General features: G+C 39.6%; 1 gene segment (V, D, J or C); it reads left to right on the top strand.

Annotated features, from left to right (window-relative positions):
* The window catches only part of LOC118773780, a 51,858-nt gene that overhangs the window by 25,314 nt on the left and 10,990 nt on the right, over nucleotides 1-15,554 (top strand).

Genomic DNA, 15,554 nt, shown 5'->3' on the forward strand with positions numbered 1-15,554 from the left:
TATTTGCAATGACGAGCAAAACGGTGACGGTAATTTCACAAAACAACAAATCAATTGCTGTTGGGTCGTGGTACGTGTGGAAGGATGGCACAGTAGGCATTATGCATGCCATTGTACGTACCGTTGTGACCATATAATCACAATCTTTCTTCATGGTATGTTTGAGTCACTGTGCCCAAGTGAATGGGACCTACTATCTTATATAGCGAATATTGCATATGTACAAAGGCATTGCCGGTTTTTTATTCTGAAATATACGTTTTTGCAACATATTGCCAGCATTAAATTTCGTGGTACTCAGCCTTTTTTGCATTCAGCAGCCTAATAGTCATCAAACACTGACTGCTCCTACACAAACCTCTCTTAATCTGCATTGAAAGCAGATTAAGAGACCTGTCATTTGTTTGCTCTATGTTTACAATAAAATATGTAAAAAAAAAAGAAAGTGGGTAAAGGCACTGCAACCTTGAGGGGCATTGTCAGTTCAATAGAGTTCACACTGCTGACTTTACTACAATAAATTACATTTTTTTCAGTAATAAATTGGGTGAATGACATGAGCACAACCTGACATCAGCATGAATGTGTATAGGTGCTCTACGCACAAATCAATGTTGATTTTAAAAGCTGAGGTTGGAAAATGTTGCACTGAGAATGTAAATTTAGGTCATCTAATTTAAGTATAAATTAGTTACTTGATGCAAGAAAAATGTGGAATTCTCCAGTCGTGTAAAATATCAGGACTGACTATTGTTTGGTTATTGAAGTTATTCTCTACTCATAGAATATTGCTTTAACATACACTCTGCATTGTTCAAAATCATTTAATACATGTCATGTATTAAGTAGGTTTTTTTGTGAGCCAGAGTCAATCAAAAAATGACTAATAAATTAATATTATGAGTGCATAATAGAAGTATGTACAGTGCTATGCCTTTACTGCTTATGCTCATGCACTGCTCATTGTAGTGGCTATACACCTACTTTTCCTGCCTTTTGAATTAAAAATTTGTCTTGATAATTATGTGTCACCTATAAAAAATGTATATTTCTGACAAAACATGCGCATTAATTACTAGCACTGAGTTCATTTTGTTACTGATCAGTTACGTAAACAAGTAAACAGAACATGGCAGAGCCAAAGTACTTTGTGTTTTTAAACAATTTTAAATATATCAGGGCTTCTAATATCCATCCATATTATATTTGTCAAAATTATTTCATCTATTCCTGAAGATACAAGAATCTTTTAAATTAATTGCATTGTTCTGACTCTGTTTATGAAAAATAACCATTCAGTTCATATTATTGTAAGAGAGTATTACAGTTTTTTTCCATTGTTAACAAGCATTGGTCAATACTGAAGCCACTTTTTCAAAACTCTTCATACAGTCTGCATTACCAACATGCATCTTGGCCAAACAGTTAATATCACCTCCAAAACTCATTCAAACCACCAAAACACTTCATACATGTTCCAAAATAAGCTTGCTCGACCATAACACTGGCAACAATTTTCATTCAGAAAGCATACATTGTCACTCATAACAGGGAACATTACATAAATGATGAACTTTTATCTTTGAAGTTTGAATGATTTTCACGTAGATCAGTATTTCATTATAGAATAACACCTTTTCACTTTATTGACTGTACTAAAGTATATGTAACAAAAATTAATCAGATATGCAGCAATTTGCTTCAATATCCTTTATTTTTTCTATATCTTTGCATATAGTAATTTACTTGTGAATAATATAAAAAGTTGAAACAAAAACTAAATTCCTGAAATTCCATGGCTGCAATAATAATTACAAAAAAAACATCAACAACATGTATTGTATAATCACTCATACTGTACAGTACTGTGAGGGGTCTAGTCGTCCCTCTCTCCTGCATTTGGCCACAAGTTCTCATCAACATCACATCTTATGTCTTCTCTGGCGATGCATCTTGGAAAGTATCTTCTGGAATGTCTAATCCAACCCTGGCAGTCTTCAGGAGAAGTGTCTCCACACCCTGCATTCATGGCATCCAGTAAGGACATCTGGTCATGTGGATGGTGGTCATAAACCTTCCACTTCCACACAGAGAAAAACTCCTAGTGCTGACATCCTGGGATGTGCAGCAAACCAGTCTGTGACTGTAGCACAGGAGTGGAATGTCACATTATCCCACACAACACAACAGCGAATATTGCATATGTACAAAGGCATTGCCGGTTTTTTATTCTGAAATATACGTTTTTGCAACATATTGCCAGCATTACATTTCGTGGTACTCAGCCTTTTAATATATTGAACAGACACCATGAGCCCCCTGTCCACAATGCACCTCCACGTCACATTTCAAACTGCACAGTGCTTTTTTTTTTTGCATTCAGCAGCCTAATAGTCATCAAACACTGACTGCTCCTACACAAAAATGAAGGTAGGGGAGCTTCTTGCCCCTCGACTTCTGTCCTCCGCTTGCACAAGTCGATTATGCAGGTCATCCAGAAAAGAAACGAGCCTCTCTGTATTGTAGGGGCCAATGAGTCGTTTGTGTAACAGCAAACCATCACTGGACAGTGCTGCACACATTGTGATGTTAGCTCCTCTCTGGCCTGGGGCATTCAAGGTTGCTCTCTCTCCAATCACATTTCTTCCCCTGCGGCATGTTTTTGCCAGGTTGAATCCAGCTTCATCCACAAAGATGAATGTATGTGCAGTTTACCTGGCTTCCATCTCCATTACTCTCTAAAATACAGTAAATCCACAGTTTTACAGTACTTTACATTATGCATAGCTGTGTATGTACCCTGTTTAGTTATTGAACAGATGACTTACCAGGACATATTGATACCGGAGTTCATTCACACATTCACTGTTTCTCTCAAAGGGTACAGTGTACAACTCCTTCATCCTTATTTTATGTTTCTCTAGGACTTTGGCAATTGTCTTTGTGCTGACAGTATTTACATTCCCAAAAGTGATTTTGTCTGCCACCACTCTGTCCCGAATTTCCCACAGTTTTACTGCATTGTTGCCAATTACCATGTCAACAATGGCAATTTCCTGCGCATCTGAAAATATTCTGCCTCTCCCTCCTGTGGGAGGAAACCTTTGGATCCTACTGTAAAACACCAAACAATCAATATATTTCAAAATATCAGTACACGTAAAATGTAAACATACTGTATTGTACTGTAATATGTAATTCAATTATCATTGAAGGATGTACATCTCACCTGTTGTTTTGCCGGAAAATTCGTACTATTGATGTAACTGTTGAACACTGCAGATTTGGTTGCACCCTTGAACTGGCCTCTCTCAGAGAGACCATGGTTTACCAGATGGTCAATAATTGTGGCTCTTATCTCATCAGAGACCACCGCTCTTGGTCTTCATCTCCTTTGGCATCCATGCATTCTTCCTCTCCCTGCCACTCTTCTTTTCCCACCAACCTGTCTTCCTCGATCCGTGTTTCCAAACAAAATCCCGAAGCCGTCCCCTTTTGTCTGTTTGGTAATAAGACTAAAAACAGGATACCTGGGTAGGCTTTCAGCTGAAATTGCAATCAGCTGTGTTTGGAATGATTATTATTTCATTTTATTGTAAATAATCTGCCTCATTTTTCTATATATTTCAATATGGTTACTGCAGAAATGCACAAAATTTGCCATCATTCTATTTTGAATGTGTTTTTAATAGTTTTGAAAAGAGTGTGTTAGCATTTGAAAAATGTACTGCAAATATATAGTGTTTTGCAGGTGGTGGAGTATGAAAATGCACAAAATTTGCCATCATTCTATTTTGAATGTGTTTTTAATAGTTTTGAAAAGAGTGTGTTAGCATTTGAAAAATGTACTGCAAATATATAGTGTTTTGCAGGTGGTGGAGTATGAATGAGAAAAGAGTTCATGGATTTTGGAAAACATGGCCATTGAATGCATTTTATGTGAAAGCAATGAAAAATGATTCACAGTTTGGTCCACATAGACTTCTGTTTCGCTGACTGTGTGAAGAGTTTTGACAGTGTGACTTCAGTTTTGTCCAATGCATGTTAGCAATCGAAAAAACGGCTTCCATTAACTGCTTCCATATCAACACTGCTTCCATTTTCTTAAACAGAATGTTGCTTAAATGCTGTTTTGCTTACATTTGGTCTTTACGTAAGGTCTTTTTAACTTTTTTGTTTGACTTAGCTGTGGTTCAAATACCTCAGGAATTATCATTTTATGCTGAAGTTGTTAACTAGCTAAGTAGTGTTATACTTTGCTACAAGATGCTACTAGAAAGCAATTTGTTCACGCTAGTGAGAATAAAGTTCTTACAGGTGACATTTGAATTCTTATTAGTAAGCATTTTGTTCTCAGTAGTGACATTAGGATAGTCCAGATGTGAAATTAACTACTAGTTAATGTCACTAATAAGGAAAAATATCAATAGTAATAAAATAAATGTCACTAGTTTGAATAAAATCCTTTCTAGTAAGTTGGCACAAAATTCAACAAATGGGGAAAGCTCAGGGGGATGATAATGACAGACCAGCCACACAACAGTGGCTTATAATGCACATGTCCAATTTAAATGAGCAATTACAAAGCTCAAAAGACACCATCACGAATTAAAAGAAGGTCTTACATATGGGGATGGATAGAACAAAGATAATGAAGTTCAGCATGAGAACATGATAGACAGGTAGGGCAAAAAAGGGCTGCGTAGTGATTTGAAGGTCCTGTGCCTATGATCCTTAGTTGTAGTTAATATAATAATAATAAAGTATATATACAATTTAGATATATTTAGTTGTTTGATGGGCAATTGGGGGTATCATTGGATGGGTTGTTGTTGCTATAATCATTAAATACTACTTATTGAATATATGAACTCACAATATATGTCTTTAACAGCCATTTTCTCAAAATTAGTTTTTTTTCCATGCTCTGAACCAAAAATCTCAACTTCTAGAGCACTTATATTAACCAAACTTTTCATATTCATTCATAACAGTATTCTCAAGGATATTACTGAAGGATTTGTTTATACATTTATTTTCTGATTTATTAGACATTTTGTTCTTAAAAATGTGCCGAAAATGCATTTTTAATACCTGTACATAGTATTTTCTGATTTATAAAATGAAAAAAGGATGTATCTAAAATCTGTTCTGTAAAAACTTTGGTCTACACCATGTTGTCAAAATGAAATAAATATTTTAAGTCTGGCTTTATTCATTATCTAGATTTCTGTTTTTTAAATATATGCAAATTAGCATATATTTAATGAGATGTCGCCTAATTTGCATATTTAAATGTGAATTTCTGGAAAACTTGCAATACAAAAAAAATATAATAATGAAAGTAATCAACTGACAAAATTTCATGGTGATACCTTTTAGTTAAAAATTTCCCCCTATTCACCTGTAGTGTCTCGCCTTAAGGACATCTTGGTCAAGTCTTCCCTTTAAACCAGCACTTCAGAACCTCCTCCAGATTGGACGCAACACTTTAATGGCAACAGGTACTCTGCATCGGGTCTAGGGGTTATCCACTCCCAGTTCATGTTAATCTGTCCACTAAGCATTTGGCGTACATAATTTTGTGCAAACATTGTAGCTAACATTACATTGGGGAAACCCAACAGATGCCGAGCACACGACTCAAGCAACATCTACATAATATCCGCACACAAAACCTGGATACTCCACTTTTTATACACTTTTCTTCTGTTCCCATAACTAATTTGACAATTATGGTCCTGGAAACAAGTTTGACATGGTCCCTACAGCAGAGAAGGAGAAGGGAGGCCTTCTGGATTAAGGAGCTGGGAACCATTTTTCCACAGGGGTTCAACTGAAATGCAATGACAATATAGTCATTGAACCTTGGGTCTGGTAGCCAATATTTAACATTCACATTTAACATGCTGTGAATCTATTTACCTTGGCACTTTTTATATTTCATAGCACTTATAGTCATGACTGGGTCCACTGAGCTCCCGGACTGTTTTTGTAGCTTTCCAATTGGACTTTTTATCTATTTATTAACTATTTATTCTATTTAACTTATTTATTAAAGTATTTATATAAATTATTGTTGATGAATGACTACCTACCAACCTCACCTGCTTGGGCTCCCACTTCCTCCTCCTTGGCAGCAGACAATCCCTGGGGGTTCCTGCAAGACATAAGATTCTGATGAATCATAACAGGTTTTCTGAGTATACGTTCATTCATACCATATACTGAACACCACATACACATGAATGGACACACACACTCACACACACACACATACAAATATACACCTACAAGTACACATACCTGGCATCCTCTCCATAGTGCATGACTGTAGAGCCCAGTATGCCTAACCCTAACCCTAATTTTGGCTCTGAGAGTGTTGCAAATAGCATTTCTGGCAGCCTACTGGAATCTGAATGCTGAGTGCTGTTCAGACCTGGGAACCACGTTTTTGGGCTCTAAGAGTGTCCAAAAAGAGTTTCTGGCAATCTCTTTGAAACTGAATGCTGATTGTTGTTGAAACCTTTGAACAACACTCAGCATTCAGTTTCAAGGAAAATGCTAGATACCCTATTTGGAGACTCTCAGTGCCCAAAAACGCGATTCACAGCTTTGAACACCACTCAGCATTCAGTTTCAGGAAAATGCCAGAAACTCTATTTGGAGACTCTCAGTGCCCAAAAACGCGATTCACAGCTTTGAACACCACTCAGCATTCAATTTCAAGGAAGAATGCCTGAAACTGTATTTGGAGACTCTCAGAGCCCAAAAACTCATTTCCCAGCTTTGTACACCACTTCAGCATTCAGTTTTGAGCAGACTGCCAGAAACAACATTTGGAGACTCTCAGAGCCCAAAAACGTGGTTCACAGCTTTGAACAACACTCAGCATTCACTTTCCAGTAGACTGCCAGAAACACCATTTTCAACTCTTTCAGAACCCAAAAACACGGTTCCCAGCTTCGAACACTACTCACCATTCAATTCCAAGGAGAATGCCAAAAACACCATATTCAACACTCTCAGGTCCAACAAATGCAATTTTCAACTTTGAACCCCACTCAGAATTCAATTTCAAGGAAAATGCCGGAAATTCCATTTGGAGTCACTCAGAGCCCAAGAACTCTGTTCCCAGCTTTGAACAACACTCAGCATTCACTTTCCAGTAGACTGCCAGAAACACCATTTTCAACACTCTCAGGTCCCTAAAACGCAATTCCCAGGGTTGAACTCCAGTCATCATTCACTTTCCAGTAGACTTCCAGAAACACCATTTTCAACACTCTCAGAACAAAAAAAATGCGTTTCACAGCTTTAAACACTACTCAGCATTCAAACTCCAGGAGACTGCTAGAAACACCATTTTCAACATGCTAATGGCCAAAAAATGCTATTTTCAGCTTTGAACACCACTCAGAATTCTATTTCAAGGAGAATGCCAGAAACAGTATTTGGAGACTGTCAGAGCCCAAAAAGTCCATTCCCAGCTTTGAACACCACTCAGAATTTGATTTCAAAGAGAATGCCAGAAACACTATTTGGAGACTCTCAGGGACCAAAAACGCGATTCCCAGGATTGAACACCACTCAGTATTCAATTTCAAGGAGAATGCCAGAAACACCATTTTCAACACTCTCAGAGCCCAAGAAGGCCATTCCCAGCTTTGAACACCACTCAGCATTCAGTTTCAAGGAGAATGCCAGAAACGTTATTCGGAGACTGTCAGAGCCCAAAAAGTCCATTCCCAGCTTGAACACCACTCAGCATTCAGTTTTCAGGAGAGTGCCAGAAACACCATTTTCAACACTCTCAGAGCAAAAAACGTGTTTCACAGCTTTGAACACCACTCAGTATTCAAATTCAAGTAGACTTCCAGAAACACCATTTTCAACACTCTCGGGGCCCAAAAACGCAATTCCCAGGTTTGAACACCACTCAGCATTCAGTTTCCAGCAGAGTGCTAGAAACACCATTTTCAGCACGCTAATGGCCAAAAAATGCGATTTTCAGCTTTGAACACCACTCAGAATTCTATTTCAAGGAGAATGCCAGAACCAGTATTTGGAGACTGTCAGGGCCCAAAAACGCAATTCCCAGGTTTGAACACCACTCAGTATTCACTTCCCAGTAGACTGCCAGAAAAATCATTTTCAACATTCTCAGGGCCCAAAAACACAATTCCCAGCTTTGAACACCACTCAGCATTCAGTTTCAAGGAGAATGCCAGAAACGTTATTCGGAGACTGTCAGAGCCCAAAAAGTCCATTCCCAGCTTGAACACCACTCAGCATTCAGTTTTCAGGAGAGTGCCAGAAACACCATTTTCAACACTCTCAGAGCAAAAAACGTGTTTCACAGCTTTGAACACCACTCAGTATTCAAATTCAAGTAGACTTCCAGAAACACCATTTTCAACACTCTCGGGGCCCAAAAACGCAATTCCCAGGTTTGAACACCACTCAGCATTCAGTTTCCAGCAGAGTGCTAGAAACACCATTTTCAGCACGCTAATGGCCAAAAAATGCGATTTTCAGCTTTGAACACCACTCAGAATTCTATTTCAAGGAGAATGCCAGAACCAGTATTTGGAGACTGTCAGGGCCCAAAAACGCAATTCCCAGGTTTGAACACCACTCAGTATTCACTTTCCAGTAGACTGCCAGAAAAATCATTTTCAACATTCTCAGGGCCCAAAAACACAATTCCCAGCTTTGAACACCACTCAGCATTCAATTTCAAGAAGAATGCCAAAAACACTATTTGGAGACTGTCAGAGCCTAAAAAGTCCATTCCCAGCTTGAACACCACTCAGCATTCAATTTCAAGGAGAATTCCAGAAAAACCATTTTCAACACTCTCAGAGCAAAAAACTTGTTTCACAGGTTTGAAAATTACTCAGCATTCAAACTCCAGGAGACTGCCAGAAACACAATTTTCATCACTCTCGGGGCCCAAAAAGGCCATTCCCATCTTTGAACCCCATTCAGAATTCAATTTCAAGGATAATGCTAGAAACTGTATTTGGAGACTCTCAGAGCCTAAAAACGCGGTTCACAACTTTAAACACCACTCAGCATTCAGTTTCGAGGAGACTACCAGAAACATCATTTTCAACACTCTCAGTGTGAAGAAATACGATTTTCAGCTTTGAAACCCACTCAGAATTCAATGTCAAGGACAATGCCAGGAACAGTATTTGGAGACTCTCAGAGCTCAAAAAGGTGGGCCCAGCTTTGAACAACACTCAGCATTCAGTTTTCAGTAGACTGCCAGAAAACAGAATTTCAACCCTCTCAGAACCCAAAAACTCTGTTCCCGGCATTGAACAACACTCAGCATTCACTTTCCAGAAGAGTACCAGAAACGCTGTTTTCAACACCCTCAGAGCACAAAAACACGATTCCCGGGATTTAACATCATTCAGCATGCAGTTTCAAGGAGATTGCCAGGAACGGTGTTTTAAACAGTCTTAAAGCCCAAAAACACGATTCCCACGTTTTCAAAATCAATCAGGATTCAGTTTAAAGGAGAATGCCTGAAAAGGTTTTTGGAGTCACTCACGGCCCAAAAACTCTGTTCCCAGCTTTGATCAACACTCAGCATTCAGTTTTCAGTAGACTGCCAGAAACTGTTATGAAGGTCGTACAGACACCAAACTGGTCCCACTAGATTCGGGAACTAACCATAACCCTAAACATAAACTCAAATCTAACCCTAACCGTAACCCAACCCTAACCCTAATTTTTGGAACGGAAGCTTGCACAGAGTTGAGGCTTGTACCATTGCAAAGAGCATAGTCAAATATATGGGATGGAACTTGGTTTCAACACTTTAGCACCTTCCTATCAAAAGTTATTCACCAAAAACCAAGTGCACCGGGGCAGCCACCAATGTATGGGGGCAATATAACATGTCACGCAGAGGGAGTACCATCTGACTTCAAATAGTCTGAAACATGCTCCCCCAGAGTTTGACATGATACTTTTCCCAGGAGCCTATATGGGACTTAAATTTTTGACATGGACATTTTTTATAATGGGAGTTCTATGGCAACACCCACTTAGGAAGGTCGTACAGACACCAAACTGGTACCACTAGATGCAGGACCTAACCATAAACCTAACCATAAACTCAAATCTAACCCTAACCCTAACCCAACCCTAACCCTAACCCTAATTTTTGGAATGGAAGCTTGCACAGAGTTGAGGCTGGTACCGTTGGAAAGAGCATAGTCAAAATATATGGGATGGAACTTGGTTTCAACACTTAAGCACCTTCCTATCAAAAGTTATTCACCAAAAACCAAGTGCACTGGGCTAGCCACCAATGTATGGGGGCAATATAACATGTCATGCAGAGGGAGTACCAACTGACTTCAAATGGTGTGAAACATGCTCCCCCAGAGTTTGACATGATACTTTTCCCAGGAGCCCATATGGGACTTAAATTTTTGACATGGACATTTTTTTATAATGGGAGTTCTATGGCAACACCCACTTAGGAAGGTCGTAGAGACACCAAACTGGTACCACTAGATTCAGGACCTAACCATAACCCTAAACATAAACTCAAATCTAACCCTAACCCTAACCCTAATTTTGGGAACGGAAGCTGGTAATATAAATAAATAAAAAATAAATGAACCCGTCTCACCTTGAGTGTAGAACACAACTGTCCAGATGAAGATGGTGATAAAAGTCATTGTTATTGTGTGTTCTGTTGCCATGAAGGACAGCTCTCAGTCATGAATTGTTAAACTCACAGGACTATAAACAGTTGCAGAGCACTGAAGCTTGTGCTGCCAATGCAAAGTGTCTCCTCTATGCAAATGCTCTTCCTGGGTACAGGAGCCACTTTAGCCTAGCAGTGCTGTGAAGTCAGGTGGGATGCTTGAGCAAAAGTAGGTTTTACAATAAATGAAGAGGGATTCATTAATTTTCTGTAATATTACTGTTTCATTCATACAAAAATATTACATTTGAAATGTTCACAATCAGAATGAGTTACCACTAATTACACGGAATTGTCTTAACTTCAGATTCATATTCATTCTTTATTGTCCCGTGGGGAAATTTGTTTTCACAGTCTGTACCACAATAAGAAACATTCAACATAAGAAACATTCAGCATAACAGACCAAAACATTCAGCATAACAACCCTAACAGTTAACACAGAGACAGTACAGCAACTACAGCAACACTGCTATCTTCTGCACAAGTTATTCAAGCAGTTATGGCAGATGGGATGAAACTTTTTCCAAATTTTGTCTTTTTATAAGTTTTCTGTTTGTATCTGATACCAGAGGGGAGGAGTGAGAAGCATGTATTTAAAGGATGGCAGGGGTCCTGTGCTATGGTTTGAGCTTTGCAAATAATGGTAGTGTCAATGAGGGCTGATAAGTTGGGAATGGGAAGGCCGATTATTTTGGAACATGTGTGAGGGATTTTTATGAGCTTATTCCTATTGTTGATGGGGAGCATGGTGAAGTAGCAGGTGGCACAGTACAGAAGATGCACTCCATGATGCTGTGATACAGAAGAAGTAACAGGTGGGATTTGACTGAGTGTACGGATAACATGGAGTCTCTGCTGACAACGTTTATAGATGTCTGTGGTGTGTTGGTTGAAGTTCAGTTTATTGTCCAGAGTGACACCAAGGTATCTGAAGCTGTCCACTATCTCCACTGGTTGGCTGTTGATGTATATGGGGTCATGTTTGGTGGTGTTCTTGCGGGTATCAAATATGAGTTCCTTTGTTTTTGTGACGTTGAGGAGGAGGTAATTATCTGTGCACCACTGGGAGAAGTGAGCAACAGATTGTTGGTAGGCTGTGAGTGAGTCCTTATCCGTAAGAAGAGCGAGTATGGCTGTGTCATCTGAGTATTTGAAGTACTTTGTAATGGGAGATGGGCTGAGACAGTCATTGGTGTAGAGTGTGTACAGAAATGGACCCAGAACACAGTCTTGTGGGGCACCGGTATTGATGATGATGAGGGGGGGTGTAGTGGTACCTGATCTAACAGCCTGGGATCTGTTACTGAGGAAATTGTATATGAATCGGATGAGAGGAGATGGAATGTGGAGATTGTTGAGTTTACTGATGACCAAATGTCGTTGAATAGTATTGAATGCCGAACTGAAGTCTATGAAATTGACCCTGGCATAGTGGCCAGGGGTATCCAGGTGTTGGAGGAGAGTGTGGAGGACGCATGCCACTGCATCCTCTGTCCCCCTCTTAGCCCTGTAGGCAAACTGGAGTCGAGCTGTGGGCTGACAAATGGGAGGCTGGCATTCAGTATCAGTTTCTCAAGACATTTTGCAAAGATGGAAGTAAGTGCTACTGGTCTGTGGTGGTTTGGTTCAGAGGGACGGGGTTTCTTGGGAACAGGGATGATAATAGATGTTTTCCAGAGGGTGGGAACATCAGGTAGAAATGATTCACAGAAGAGGGAGAAAATGACAGGTGAGAGCTCCAGGGCACAGCTTTTGAGCAGCCTCCCAGTGATCCCATCAGGGCCAGACGCCTTGCCGGTTCTGCAGCTCCTGAGCTGATGGTAGATATCCCTCTCTGTGAAGGGGAGAGAGTATGGCTGCTCAGGACCTGGTAGGTCCCTGAGCAGTTTTTCACACTTGGGAAGAGAAGCCGGTGGTGTCGAACCTGGTGAAGAAGTTGTTCAGGTCTATAGTTAAAGAGACGGGATCAGTGGGTGATGTGCAGGGTTTTGGAGTGGAGCCAGTGAGTTTTTTCACTTTCTGAAAGGCCTGCCTGGTATTCATGCTGCTAAAATCCTGCTCTAATTTGTCCTTATGTGCAAGTTTTGCCTTGATTTCATTTTTCACAGAGCGGTTTATGTTCCTGAGTGAGAGCCAGTCCTTGCGAACTTGTACCTTACTGTGTTATTACTACATTGATGCTCTTTGTCTCCCTCCTGGATTGAGATCTGGTGACTGTGGAGGCCATTGGAGTACACTGAACTCATTGTCATGTTCCATGGATTCATGTTGTTTATGCCAAATTCTGACCCTACCATCTGCATGTCGCAGCAGAAATTGAGATTTGTCAGACCAGGCAATGTTTTTCCAAACGTCTGTCATCCAGTTTTGGTGAGCCTGTCAGAATCAGAATCAGAATGGACTTTATTGTCATTGCACGGTGGGGGTGCAACGAAATTGTGGGTGGTCTGCAACAGCAGCGCACTGAGGAACATTTATGTAAACACAGTACAAATAAGGCACGCGACATAGGAAAAATGTGCTTACTGTAGCCTCAGTTTCCTGTTCTCAGCTGACAGGAGTGGTACCCGGAGGGGTCTTCTGCTGCTGTAGCCCATCCACCTCAGTGTTGGACGTGCTGTATGTTCAGAAATGCTTTTCTGCATAGCACTGTTGTAATGTGTGGTTATTTTGGTTACTGTCGCCTTCCTGTCAGCTTGGAACAGTCCGGCCATTCTCCTCTGACCTCTGTCATTAACAAGACCTTTTCACCCCCAGAACTGCTGCTAGCTGGATGTTTTTTGTTTTTCACACCATTCTCTACACACTCTAGAGACTCTTGTGCGTGAAAATTCCAGGAGATCAGCAGTTTCTGAGATACTCAAATCACCCCGCCTGACACCAACAATCATCCCAACGTCAAAGTCACTTAAATCAGATTTTCTACCCATTCTGATGTTTGGTCATTTTTTTACCCATTCTTGACTATGTCTTTGTGATTTTATGTATTGAGTTGCTGCCAGATGATTGGCTGATTAGATATTTGCATCAATGAGCAGGTATACAGATGTACCTAAAAAAGTGATCACTGAGTGTATCTGTATATATATATATATCAGGGTTTCCATCATTCTGTAATTACCGGTTTTTGCCTGGTAAAATTTATGAAAAACTGATAAATTAAAAACTTGCCGGTCAAAATGTCCGGTAATAATGTGCATACAAAATGTAGCTAAAACGAAGGCTATCCCTAAAAAACATGTTTTGACAACGAAACAGCCTATTAACAGCCTACAGTACCTTTTTTCCCCAAAAGGGTGCGCTCTTTTATTGTGCAATATGTGTTACTAGGCTGCTACTACTCTCTGCCGAATCGAATTAAGACAGCGCTGCAAAGTCGTCTGGAGGAGGACAGAGTGACGCAGCTGTGCGCATTGCAAGCTGCACAGACACATTGGACACGTTTGATTTCAAGTTGTTAGCAGAGGACTTTGCCGCAATGAAAAAAAGGAGAAAAGGATGTTTTGTTCAATCATTATTGTTTGTTTTGTTTCTTCGTTACTGTTCATTAAATAGTCAAAACTGATTTGAAGTCATTCTTTCATCAGCCTAGGTGTATATTATATTTGCGTTCGTAACATAGACTGTTATTGAAACGTGACCGGTAAGTTTCAATTTGTCTGTAAAATAAATTCTTTCCAGACACCGGACCGGCAAGAAAAAATCCTAGCGCTAATCCTGATATACATATTCACATACAGCATAAATATGTGCATATTTATACATATATGCCCAGATGAAGATGGTGATAAAAGTCATTGTTGTGGGTTCTGTTGTCATGAAGGACAGCTCTCATTCATGAAGTGCTACTCACAGCATTATAAACACTCCCAGAGCACTGAAGCATGTGCTGCCAATGCAAAGTGTCGTCTCTATGCAAATGAAAAGAGGACACATTGTAATAACTTCCTTGTTTTTATATAATCATTGTAGTAAAGTATTGAGTGAAACAGGCTTCACCTCAAGTCCACATTGGACAGATTTCTCCCATTTGATGACCATTTGATAATTCAATCTACTGACATGAAAAATGAATTTGGCAAAAAATAATGCATTAATGGGTCAAAAAAGCATTCACATATAAACAGAAACACCTACAAATGAAGTCCCCCCTTCTGTCTTTCTGTAAAAAAAGTCTAAAATACCTCTGAAAAAATAACTAGCAAACCAGCAAACACAAAAGGAAATTAGTTCATAACACATTGTACTTTGAGCCTGTGATTTTAAAGGAGAGATCAGCGTGATTATTCTGTTGCGTATTTGACAACAACATTCCCTACAGTTTAAACAGAGCTAACAAAGCTAACAAAGGGTGTTTGCTGGTTTGCTAGTATTGTGAATACATTTAAAATGACTTTTCTAAAACTGAAGCGCACTTGTTATGGAAGAACGTATTCGAAGAGAGAAGTGCATGCATTACCTAAGGAGCGACCTGTTCAGAGTTAACCCTTTTGCGCATACGGTCACACCAGTGTGATTAGCTGTTTAGTGCTTATGCTAAAACTGGTGTGGTTAGAACACAAGATTGGAAAAATTTTAGCTAATTTTAGCTTTGAGGAAACAGCGATTTAACGTTAAAAAGTATAGCAAATGCTAACTAATGAAAACTATGATTAGCTTAATAACTTTCATTAGCTTAATAACGCTAATGAAAATGAAAATGAAATGCATGAAAAATCAGTTACAATGGAGGTGTCAAGGCCCAATGTGTATGGACATTATGGACTCCGAGCACTGGCTGTCTCACTAGCGTGAGACTGGGAGAGGGGGGAGGAAA

Source organism: Megalops cyprinoides, chromosome 2 (assembly GCF_013368585.1).
Source record: "Megalops cyprinoides isolate fMegCyp1 chromosome 2, fMegCyp1.pri, whole genome shotgun sequence".
Classification (NCBI taxonomy): domain Eukaryota; kingdom Metazoa; phylum Chordata; class Actinopteri; order Elopiformes; family Megalopidae; genus Megalops; species Megalops cyprinoides.